The sequence below is a fragment of the Clarias gariepinus genome, chromosome 13 (assembly GCF_024256425.1).
Source record: "Clarias gariepinus isolate MV-2021 ecotype Netherlands chromosome 13, CGAR_prim_01v2, whole genome shotgun sequence".
Taxonomy (NCBI): Eukaryota; Metazoa; Chordata; class Actinopteri; order Siluriformes; family Clariidae; genus Clarias; species Clarias gariepinus.
This window is the reverse complement of record NC_071112.1, coordinates 1,177,657-1,191,408: the sequence shown is the minus strand read 5'-3', so window position 1 is coordinate 1,191,408 and position 13,752 is coordinate 1,177,657.

Here is a 13,752-nt window from a genome sequence, read left to right as displayed (position 1 = left end):
GACAACAAGCCGCCGTTTGAGTAATAAACACTCCTAAATAACTCGAAATGCACTATATTTCTAACTAGATATAATAATATAACATACTAAAACCATTATAGTTATATTTTAAATAGCTATTTGTTTTATCCAAGCATGACAGTGACCTTACAGCTGTGAAAATCTATTATACTGTATAACCAGACGAGTCTGTACCTGTGGGTCTGTTCATGGTTTTTCAGATGAGATGTTTTAACCAGACGTCACTTTTTCATTCATGTTGTCTCATATATTTATTATAATGATGTCCTTTTTTATATTATTATTGCATTTTTGTTGTAAATGTAGTTAATTCATCATTGTGCTGGTCCGAGTCCGGTGTGTGTGGACCAGCTCTGACCAGCTCAGGTCTGTTTTGCTGCACATTTCCAGTTGATAGTTTTCTGGCTCATCCTTTTGTCCAAAGCGATATGCTGTTGAGGCCGGACACGAGTGAGCAGATGTGGGTTAAAGGCTTTGCTCCAAGAACTCAACAGCTTGCACAGGGATTCAGGAACTCACAGACCTTCTGACCCACAAACCCAAACCTCAACCTCTGTAGGACGACAGATGCTGGGCAGGAAACACCTGATCAATGTTTGAAACGTTTATTTTGGTGTCAGAAATAGGCTCTTGTAGTATTTTTAACCATCACATGCAGCTACAGCGCTGTTTTCCTTTTTGTGTGACCCCAGCGTGGCCTCAAATATACCAGTGTAACCCAGAGCTCTGGTAAATACAGTATATTAACAAACAAAGCAAGCATGGTCTAAATTAGCTCCTAATTTTTTTTCCTTCCTTTGGGAATAGTTCGTGGCACGCCATGCTTTCGGAAACGCTCAGTGAAAACATCCACCTTGGCACACAGAAACACCAACTTACACCAAACTTCTTTTCCCATATAGTAACACAGGATGAGGGGAAAACAGCTGGACGCTCCTTCCTACAGATTTCGTCTTTCCCTCACGTCTCGGTAGAACCTGTTGCCTCAAAAAAAGTCCCTGTGTAACATCAATTGTTTCCTGAGTTTGGAAAACCGACCTTTCCGAGCGGAAACTGTTGGACACCCCTGGTTAGAAGCTCGGAGACCTTGAGAAGACATGGCAGTGAGCCATGATGCTGTTTACGACTACAGACAGAACAATAGCAGGAGCTGCAGCTCTCATGTCATGGAGTATTGTGTGAAGGCGGAAGGACACACGTGTCCGAGGCTGCCAAGGCTAAGACACGAGTGCTGTTCCTCCAATACGCTGTGAGAAAGTCCGCCGCTGTAAATTATTATGTTTGTTGTTGTTGTTCTTTCGGCTGCTTTCATTAGAGGTCGCCACAAAGGATCATCAACCCAGACGTTTTCATTTGGGGTCTATGGGTGCATTGTCTGTGGAAGTGAACCCGCGCCTTCACCGATGACCTGCAGTCATTTATTTTACATTTGTAGGATATTTATCCTAATAATTGCAACACAGTGATTCTGCACATAGACATAAAAGTCCAAATATAAAGTATCAATGCAATCACTCTAGCAATTACCCCTGGACATGCACTAATATTATATTGCCAAACGTTCCATGGTCACAGGAGTATAAAGTCAAACATCAAGGCATTCACCCTAGCACCTGTGCATCCTATCACTGTACCACACATGCATGATTTTTTTTGCATGATTTTTTTTCCCTCTATACTAAATATTCCACAGTCAGCTGTTAGTGGTATTATTATAATAAAGTGGAAGCGATTGGAAACGACAGCAACTCAGCCACAACAAAGTGTTGGGCCACGTAAAATGACAGAGCGAGGTCAGAGGATGCTGAGACACATAGTGCACAGAGGTCACCAACGTTCTGCAGAGTCAATAGCTGCAGACCTCCAAACTTCATGTAACCTTCAGATTAGCCCAAGAACAGTGCGTAGAGATTGAATGCTTCATCCAAGCCTTACATCACCGAGTGCAATGCAAAGCTCCTTAGTTCCAGTGAAAGGAACTCCTAATGCTTTAACAGTTAAGGGACCGCCTCTTCCTGTTCCAACATGACTGCACACCCGTGCACAAAAACGAGCTCCATGAAGACAAGGATGACGAGTTTGGTGTGAAAGATCTTGACCGGCCTGCACAGAGTCCTGACCTCAACCTGATAGAACACCTTTGGGATGAATTAGGGCGGAGACTGCGAGCCATGCCTTCTCGTCTAATGTCAGTGTCTGACCACAAAAATACCTAAACCTTGTAGAAAGCCTTCACAGAAGAGTAAAAGTTGTTATAGCTGAAAAGGGGGCGGGGCCAACATCTTATTAAACACTATGGAGAAAGAATTGGATGTTACTCAAGTTCATATCCATGTCAAGGCAGACAAGCGAATATTTTTAGCAATATAGTGTATAAATAAATACACCACATGGACAAAAGTATTTGTCCAAACCTGTTAATTATTGAATTTATATCAATCAGGTCCCTCATCCCCAGTGAAGGACAATCTTAATGCTATAGAATACCAAGACGTCTTGGATAATACTTTGATTTTTATAAACGTTGTGCGACAGTTTGTTGAAGGTCCTTGTGTATTCCTACATGGCTGTGTCTCAGTGCACAATACAAGGACTATAAAGACACGGTTTGATGAGTTCATTGTGAAAGAACCCGAACACAGAGTCCTGAGACCTCAACCCCATCGAGCACCTTTGGGATGAACTGGAACCATGGAGCTTGTGAGCCAGGGCTTCTCGTCCAACATCAGTGTCTGACCTCATAAACGCTCTACAGAATAAATGGACACGAAATCCTACAGAAACACTCCAACATCTTGTGGACGGCCTTCAAGAAGAGTGGACGCTGTTAGAGCTGCAAAGGGAAAGAGGGTCCGACTGCGTATTGGAGTGTGTGTGTGTGTACAATGTCACTGCATTGATAGGTTTGGACAAATACTTTTGTCTATATAGTGTAGTGTAGTGTAGTGTAGTGTAGTGTAGTGTAGTGTAGTGTGTGAAACAGTGGGCAGAGGTAACCATTATCATCAGTTAGTGTCATCACTGCACACAAATAAGAATATAGAGCATAAAGAAAATTCTTTCTCTTCTTTAGCTTTAAAGTAATACAGAACAGAGCAGGGATGCAAATAAAGGTTAATAATTTATAACAGCTTATATAAAACAGATAATTCTCTAACCAAGAATTTTGCGCAATGCAGAGCTACTGTATAATGATTACTGTTCATAATCCTCAACATCGTGGCTATATCTTTTTGTTTTGTGTTGTGTGTGAGTGTGTGTTATGTTGTGTTGTGTGTGTGAGTGTGTGTGAGTGAGTGTGTTATGTTGTGTTGTGTGTGTGTGTGTGTGTGTGAGTGAGTGAAGGAAGGGAGGGACGGAGGCAGGGAGTGGGGAAACAAACATAATGAGTCAGCCATGTAAATTAAGTCAACTATGAAGACTGCAGTGTTGCTCGGGCCGACCTCGGGTGATGCAAAACTCAGACTGCAGGGATGGTTGCAGATTTCACGCAAAAGTTAGAATTAGCTAAACGTGATAATGTTTGAAGCAATACCAGTTGTCCAGCTGCAGTGGAGTTTGTGGCAGCTGTGGAGTTTGTGATGATTTGGCGCCTCCTTGTGGACAATCCAAGAACTCCTGGAAACTTTCACAATTTTAAGTAATCTGTTGTTTGTCTTTTATAAAATCACTAAACAATAAATGTCATTTTAGTGTGTTAATTTATTCACAGAGCATAGATTTACACCTCATGTAGGCCAGGTTTTATATATATTTTTTCTTTTTTCTTCAGTATATTTCATCTTTTGCTGATACAATAAACTAATTATTAATTTATTCATTATAAATTTGTAAGATGATCTAAGATAATAATAATAATTATAATAATAATAATAATAATTATTATTATTATTATTATTATTATTATTATTATTATCATAAGTGACCCCAAATATTTTGCCAGATGTGTGCAAAATCATCAAAACTGCTAAGGATGAACCTGAGGTTTCCTGTTTTAATAAAATAAAAATGTAGACATGCCTTATCACTTTAGATAGCTAATGACCAGACAAGAATCTCTAGATTTTACATTTCAACATTTAGGTTTATATACAGGGTGGATGTTTGTAGCAAATATTTTCCCACAAAATTTATTCTAGGTATATATATATATATATAAATTCTTCTACATAAACTCACAACAGTCATGTTTCTCTCTCCAGCTTGGGTTTTGGGATATGATTGTGTACATATTCAGGGAAGGATTGTGTTCTCACCCTTTACTTCTATTACTGTCGTCTATTCACGTTTTCCCCACTAGAGGGCAGAGTTCTACAAGTTGTTTAAAGTTTGACCAAATTAAAGGTGAATTTATGTCTATATCTTTTCCTCCTTATATAGAGAGAACATTTTACTTTATTAACCTGTGTGTGTTCTTTCTGCTGCTTTTTCATCTTCATAGTTTGTTAATAAGAGATAAATGTGGGTAGTAAACCGAACTTGTTTTCTTGAAAATTACTCGTACTTGAAAAACAATCCCGACACAATGGCAAGTAACTGCATTTAAAAATAAAATCCATTTATTGTTTCTACTCCCTATAACCCTGTGGTAGGTTGTGCGGAGCCTGAAGTCTCTCCCAGAGAGCTTAGGGTACAAGACGGGTTACACGTGACGGGTTAGAGGGTGTGTGCCGATCCATCTCAGGGCACAAGCACACACACACACACACACACACACAGGACACAAGATTTGAATCCTTAACCCCGATGTTGTAGGGCGGCAGTGCAAACCCAAAAAAAGAATTTAAAATAATTATACCTTACTTTAGTGGTTAGATTTGTCGCCTTGCACCACCAGGGTCTGAGTTCGGTTCCCAGACAGGTTTAATTCCCTGAATATGGGATAAAGACGATAAATATACAGACGATGTGTAAGTGAGTGATACTTTATTTTTATATAATTCCACTAATATACAGTAGACATTTATTTAGTGTTTAGTATTCTGTAACATTAAACATTACACAAAAAATTTGCAGATGTCAAAACTTTGACAAGAGCATGGGTGTCAAACTGGATCCCACTGATGTGTGTGTGTGTGTGTGTGTGTGTGTGTGTGTGTGCGTGTGCGTGTGCGTGTGTGTGTGTGTGTGTGCGTGTGTGTGCAGGCCTTTATTCCTACCAAGCAGAAGCCATGCCAAAGGCAATGTATCACTCAGGGCCTGGTTCAATCTGCCTAGTTAGTTGTTCTTGGCTCTCAATAGACTTTCAGGTGTGGCTTCTGTTTGGATAGAATAAAAGCCTGCGCGCACACACACACACAGACACACACACACGCACACACGCACACCTCCTAATATTGAGGAGGTCCCAGTTTTCCTTCCTCGGATCTTCCTTTTGGTCGTTCCTGACCACTGCAGACTAAACATTCCATCAGACTGCAGTTTTGTAGACGCTCTGACTCAGTTGTCTAGACATCACACTTTGTCCCTTGTCACAGTAGCTACATTCTTGGACGTGTGTGAGATTAACACAGAGTCTTGCATTGTGTCATGTTGTTGTGTCGCTCTTGTTTGCACACTTTAAGTTGTCTTTTTGCTGTCTTTTGTATGGTACTTATATATTTTTGTTAATTTATGATGTTCATGTGATTTGTCTTAGCTGGTCAGTTGATTAAGTGTCTCAGTTAGCCAGTTAGTTTTTGTTAATTGACGTTATATCTAGCACCTGCGTCCGGAGGAATGTTATTTCAGTTCACGGTGTAATGAAATGTTTATGGTTATTATGACAATAAAAACCTACTGGACTTGACTTGAGATATATTAGTGCAAGTAAAACTTGTGAGCTTTGACAAGAGCAGGTGGTTTAGTGGTTAGCACTGTTGTCTTGCACCGCAAGAGTCCGGGTCCGGGTTCTATCCCGGCCAGGTTCGATTCCCGTCTGTGTGTGTGTGGAGTTTGCATGTTCTCTCTGTGATTGGTGGGTTTTTTCCGGGTTCTCTGGTTTCGTCCCACAGTCTAAAGACATGCAGATTAGGCTAATTGGTGTTCCCAAGATGCCCGTAGTGTGTGTGTGTGTCCTGTGATAGATTGGCACCCTGTCCAGGGTGTACCCCACCTCATGCCTTAAGGCTCTTGGGATAGGCTCCGCCCCCTCGCTGCCCTGTATACAGTATAAAGTGGTATAGATGGTTTGTGAGAGAGTGATAAGGGCCGAATTGTGAATTGTGGTTAAATGACCTGGTCAGGGCAACTCCAAAACTACAGCTTTAATTAAATGGAAATGTCCAGAGAAATCCATATACAGTACTGTACATACTGTACAGTAAGGAAACATTCATGTTCTATATTAATATGTGTAAAAGCATATACTGGTATAAATTGAATTTGATGAAATGAAAAATTATATAACTTACTGAATCCAGATTACATCTTTTTAGATACTTGTTCTCACCTGTAAATACTCTGGTTGTGAAAAAGGTTTGAAAAGCATGACCTCGTTCAGTGCTGTTTGTTATGTCTGGGAACTACGAGAGTGTCGTCTGGCCGGGTTGTTCCTGATTTGCTTGAGGTCAGAAGGCAGCAACAACTCGTTGTTGTACACTAAACCATGGGACCTTCAGAAACGTGTGTATTATTGGGTGTCATTCTGTTGGTACTGTGTGTGTGTGTGTGTGTGTGTGTGTGTGTGTGTGTGTGTGTGTTTGGTTCCATTCACACAATTTCTACAGTAGACAGATAAAAAAGTCCTTAAACATCATCAGCTTTCACTGCCAGCATATAAAGTGGTTATTAATCTCTGGCTTACATTAATCCAGTTCTTTAGCTGTTAATTAGTTTTAGACTTCCGTTTCCATTCTTTGTAATTATCTTCCACACTCGTCACTGACAGGCCACTCGTTCCCAGAGGAAGGTGAAATAAACCAGCGGGTAAAAAGGCGGAAATTTCCCCTTCACCTACTATCTGCTCATCAGAGTTTGAAACCATTATAACTATAAGATTGGTCAACACCGTGAACTAATATACCTGAGTCTTATTATTCCTCTTTACTCTGGACCACTTTATCATAATTAAACAGAAACACATTTTCTTGCACTTTTCTGTAATTAGTATCAATGTTAAGCTCTACATTTGTTTAGGTTTGCCCAATAAAGGGGTTCCCATAATTAAGAAATGTCTGTCTATCTTTCTCCAGTGTCAATCTGTCACTGGACCTTAAAATTTAAACTTCTTTCTGCTCATAAACATGACACCAGGACGATGGAAAATAATAATCGACTGCCAGCCATGGTGAGTTAAGGCGACCCCGTGTGTATAACTCCTAATATCTAATAAACTTTCCCTACTGGAATCTCTTCTACCCATCAGTATCACATGTCCATGATTATTAGACAATATGTCTTTCCTTTATAGTGAGTTTATTTAGTAAAATCTGTTGAGCAATCTTTCAGCATTGCTCAAACAGAAAGCTTGTTTAATTGCGCTGTATATTGTCGATTTGCCATGCAGCCTGCTTTCTTCTCGGGCACTTTTCTTATTGGGGAACATTTCCTTGTCATGTTTGTAATTAAAGTTGTTTGTAAAACTGTTGCTGTTGTCTTGGCTGTTTCATCTGCAAAAGTATGGTACAGTTAGGATCAAACAGGAGTACTGTCCTACAGAATTCAGGGGACATAAAGCGTCTTTATCACATACACACATCTGTACAATTGTTTTACTCATATCAGGTTTGTCCAAAATTCTCGAATACTCGTTAAGTCTTTAAGTCAGTCAGTTCTTTGTCTGCGTCAGGCGTGTACGTCATGCTGTCGCGAGCGCCCAAGCCGAGGCTTATGGGTAATTTGGAGCAGGAGAGCGCGCAGCATTGCATAACTTATACGATAAGGATTTCATTATCTCTTCACTTAATGATTTATTTTTATTAATTTTAATCTTTTATAAACATGCTCTGATTGTTGGTGAATTAAGGTGTATAAAAGTTAGTTAGACACCCCAAGCTGTTCAATTTAATTACAGACACTTAAAGTTCATTTAATTTAATTATGGACACTTTTTGAAAGTAATTACCCAAATTAGTAGAATCATTTTAAGATCATTGAATTTAATTATTCTGACATTTAAATATATATAAATACTGTAATGGACACATTTATTATTAAAATGCATGTCTGCACATACATGCTGTCCTTGCTCCAAAGAAACACACAGGAGATAGATTTTTGTTGGAAATGCAAATATAATCTGCACTAAATCCACGTCTCTAAGGTTAACATCCACACATTTATAAATGTGAATACATGTCAAAATGTACATATCACACACACGCACAACTGCCAGTACAAGCCTGAACTTAGACACTAAATACATCAAATATTACATTCCTTATAATTCATCCAGTTTATACTTTTATACATCTCTATTTTAATATGTTATTTTATCATAACTGTATATTGTATGTTTGTGAAAATAATTTACACACTTCTTACGTTTTTGTAAGTATGTTTCCTTTTTTAACTTTTTTCAAATTTGAAATGAGCCTGTTAATTACATGCACATTAAAAGTGTATAACTGCCATTACTAGTCAGATCTTATACACCAAATCAGCTGCCCTTCTTAAATTACAAACGGGATTATAAAATGTGAAGGAACAGAACTTCTTTAACTTTAAGACTAAACTGAACTTCCTTTAAAAGAGGACAGGAGCTAAATAACTAAACTTCTTTAGTTTAAGAGATAAAAGGAAAATATTTTTTTACTGATACAAATTAAACTTATTTAACTCACTATAGGAACAAATTACATCTTAAAACAGCCAGTGTTGCCCGATTTAGCCAGTGGCTCCCAGCCCCAAAACTCTAATAAAAACTTCAAAATTGTACAAATTGATCAATATTCTGTTCTGCATTCTGTCGCTCTAGAGTTTTGGTTTTAATGCTTCACTCACATGTAAGAAGATCACACGACATCAGCTAGGTCAAGTCGATACCAGCTACACTGCAGAACAATGCAATACCACCACCTACTGGACACGATCGTCACTGAGAGCGTCGGACCCCCCCAGTTACACCAGGCCAAACCCGTAGCAAAATATCAGCATCAGAATTTCATCCACACCCCACTTCCAACCCACTTGTACAGTATGTGTGTCTGGAGCCCTGTATATCTCTGGACGCCATTCAGAAATCAGGAGCTGTCTACAAAGAACACATTGTCGCTCCGGAGTATTGAGTTGCAGGACAGGTCAGGTGAAATGCAGTCATGAAGGATACCTTCAGAGAGTGTAATCATATACCAATCAGCCATAACATTAACACCACATGACATTAACACAACCACGCTGATCACAAACTACAGTACACACCAGCAAACCAGTGACAGGATCATGTCTATGTCTATGCCTTTGTGTCTCCTGTCTCTCTCTCTCTCTCTCTCACACACACACACACACATAATCCCATTCACTCTCTTCCTTTCTTACACACTATTACTTTACGAAAAAAAAAACATGACAACACCAAAAGCACAATATAATGACTTTTTATAATGACTAAAAACTTGATGACACAACAAGCACAACACAATAATAAACACAAAGCCTTTATGTGAACAATAGAAATACAGTCCGGTGAGCTGAGACCCGTGTAAAGCCTTTACTGGAGTAGAAACTATTGAACTGCATACGTGTTCTCTGATGTCGGGAATTTTAACCACCAAGCGGGCAGTGAGGCTGCTTATCACTTCAGCTCCACACCACTCACTACAGACAAGGAGACTATTTTACACCACCTGCTCACCTTCGACTCTTTTCAGTTTGTTGCTTTGTTGTTTATCCTTTAGGAACGTGTCAAAATCCCACAAGCAACAAGTTGCCCCTGTTGGGCCCTTGAGTACGCCCTTAACCCTCACCTGTTCAGATGTTTAATGAGATAAAAAATGTAAGTCGCTCTGGATAAGGGTGTCTACCAAATGCCGTAAATGTAACACTAGAAATTAAATACATTTGAATTTGAATTAAATGTTATTTGTCACATACACAACCATACACAAACATGATATGCAGTGAAATGCTTGTACGACTGTTCGTGATCTGAAATGGAAAGATAGGATAGAATAGAAAGATTAAGAAACATTGCACTAATGAAAGAAAATCAATTAAAATTAAAAGAATTGTACAAAATCTACAAATTTACAGTAAAAGATTTAAAATAAAAATAAAAAAATGTAGAAATTACACAGGATGTGCGGAATGTGCAATAAAAAAGGGTATAAAAGGGAAAAGATATGAGTGAGTCAGCAGTATGAGTGAAACACGAAGTATTGATTGAAGTGATGTGTCTGTCAGCAGCAGTGATATTTTCCATGTTAAAGAGTAAGAATATGTACCACTGCAGGGAAATAACTAATGCAACGTTTGCTTACCTTTAAATGAGCTCTTTTTACCTTTACACTTTGCGCCATTTTTATTGATTTAGTTTAAAAAAATTTGTGTGTTTTGTTTCTTGCTTATCCTCAAACCTTCATTTGATAATTCTACACACATTTGGTGAGCCAGCCAGGAGGGCAATACTCTGGTGAAATGGCGCAGAGTGGACTACCCAGGTGGGGTAAAGATTGAGAAAAAGATAAAAAGAGCTAATTTCACAGACAATATCACTGCTGTCATAGACATATGCCATATCTTTACCCTTTTATGCTCTTTTTACTGCACATTCTGCACATCCTGTGTAATTTATAAAAATTTGTATTACAAAAGAAAACCTTAAGCAATAAAGTAGACTGGTTTAAGAGTAAAGGTAGAAGAGCAGGCTATAGTGTGGGATCTTGTGGGAACATGTTTACTTCATCAAATTGCATAATTAATCTAACCAATCTTACTTATTCTAACTTTCGTTACCAGCACTATGCCTTCTCATTCCTTTAGATCACCCAGTTATCTAAAGCAAACAAGACCACACCAAACTGACCTAGGAGATGTCTCAAGTTCCCTCCTTATAGATATTGGATGCTCATATACAGTCACTTATTAAAATATACAGTTACTTATTAAGGCTTTTACTTCTTCAAATCTTAAACAGAACTCTGTATAGGCTGGTACAACCTAAACTTATAAGATAAATGTACTGTAGCCTGCTTAGGTGATAAGATCAGAATCAAGGAATTAATTTAATAAAAGTGAACTTATTTTTGTCTTATGTTTATTTGCTTTTAACACATACACATTATAAATGAATTATATCTATTACAAAAAGGTCACATGAAAATATAACATTTATTAACTGATTTTTTTTCAGCTGGTTGTTTTCAAATAATGACTAAATGCTTATATAATCATAATAAAAAAAAAATAATAATAATAAAAAATAATAATAAATATCTTTATGGAGTCATTAAATTACTACTTTATTTAAGCAAAATCTTATGTTGTTTGTATGTTCTACTATTCTACATTTCAGAAAGAGTTTTTAGGCTGATATTTCTTTTAGTCTGTGACCTAGTGAACCAGTATCAAGATGTAGTTATTGACAGACACTTCCGAGCATTTCCGTAAGCCGCTCTGGATAAGGATGTCTGCCAAATGCCATAAATATAAACATCCTGGACTATTTAAAGACTTCTTCATGGATAGTGGGCTTCTGTATAGAAGAACTTTTCTACTTGTAACTAATTCATTTCTGAAGCATGACACACATTACTCATCAGCACATTTGCTCAGTTAAAAACATTTTGTTTTTAACTGAACAAAAAATAGCTTGAAATGGCTTTTTAGACTCAACTTAGTTTAAATTATTAGTCTGCTTGAATAATGATAGAATTTATTCATATCCTGCATTTTAGACAGGCTTGCCCTTTACTGCTCTAGAAAAGAACTAACTTAATAAATACTGTAAATCAAATCAAAAGTTAATTTTTATAGCACTTTTAATGAGCCATTAAAAACATGCTTTATGATAAAATGTAATAGTTTACTTTAATTTACTCCAGGGGTTTAGCACGTTATCTCTCCTTTCTCTTAAGTACGAGGTTTTTGTACTTTGATGTCCACTGTTCATGATCTACCTCACTACAAGGTCTTGCCAATTGTTTCCTGGCATTAATTTCTTGTCTATGACCCTTGGTTTGTTTATTATTGTACTGTTGGATTTTGCCCTTTAATGTTTATCTGGATAATCAGTGCCTTGACCTTCTACCCAGTTTATGATTTGTTGATATTTCATTTAACCCCTGCAATAAAGTCTAACTCTCCCCCTGAGTTTTACACGAGGCACCTATAATATTTTTAATGGTTAATCTTTAAGAGGATTTTAGTTTTACTCTAGTAAGTTTCCTTTACCTCCTGCTATAAAGCATCTTAAGGAAATCCGGAATTAGACAAAGTACATTATCAATCAGTGATATTAATCAGTGTATTATACGGATATATATATATATATATATATATATATATATATATATATATATATATATATATATATATATATATTAACAACTAACCTGATGTCAGTTCCAAAAACTAAACCATATATCAGTGTAATTTTATACTGTAGACAGGGTTTCAAAAATTTGTTAGAAAATCTGCTATACTATCTGTAATGATTCTATATTTAGAATATACATACCCTATACACATTTTTATGAAACAAACTCAATATTTTAATGACTACTAGCTCAAGACAAATTCTACTGGCTAGTAAAAATCATTAAATTCTTTGAATCCTGAGGAAAAAGTGTTGAAACGAGAATAAATCATTAGGTTTACTGTGCCGAGTGTATAAAGGGAATACGCTAAATTTTAGAAATGTTGTCATGCGCAACCTAATTTTGTGCATGTGCCACCATTAAAATAACACTTTACCTTACTTACTACATAAACAAACCATAAACTTAAAAAAAAACAAAAAAAAAACAAGTGAGCTTTTGTATATTCTGTACAACTTAGACAATAAGTTTTCCACCACAGAAGAGTCTTCATGAGGTATTTGTGTTATCCAGTTCCTGTTTTTTTTGTTTGTTTGTTTAGGTCTAATTAATTGAAGAAATAACATAGATGTAAGTCCACCTCCCATTCCTGTTCTGCTCCTGGCCATTAGTAAAAAAGGGATGCAACAAATTATTATTTCAATTCTAGAGGTGTGTTAACTTCTGCAGTAAATACATACATTCCTTCAAGGCGTTTAAACCATTTAATAAACATTTAATAATGTATCTTATATATTAAGATAATGACCGACCTTATTAAGCTTTATATTTGTGTTATGGCTGTACGTGGTGTACATCTGTCAACAGTAACATGATGAAAGAACAAATAAAGTGGAGGAAAGTCCACCACAGGATCTACAGCATCTATAAAATGACTGACAGGAGGCTAATTACGTGAACAATCTAGATCAAGAGTCAGGACTTTAAAAAGGTTTTCTTGGGCACTTAAGATAAAGATTAAATTATTTATCATTTGTACGTTACAGCATAGTGAAATAATTTTTTCGCATATCCCTGTTACGAAGCTGGGGTCAGAACGCAGGGTCAGCCTGGATACCCTGGTTCATATCCCTGGTCCCTGGAGCAGATAAGGTTAAGAGCTCAACAGTGGTGCTGGGGGCTTAAACCCCTGACCTTCTGATCAGTAACCACAGCGCTATCCCTAAACTTAGACCATTACTTAGACATTCTGTGGCGAGGTTTCTCCAGCACGAATGGTTTGCAGCAACATCTTCGGCCTCGTTCCATGAAATACCAAGTGCACAGAGATCGTCCA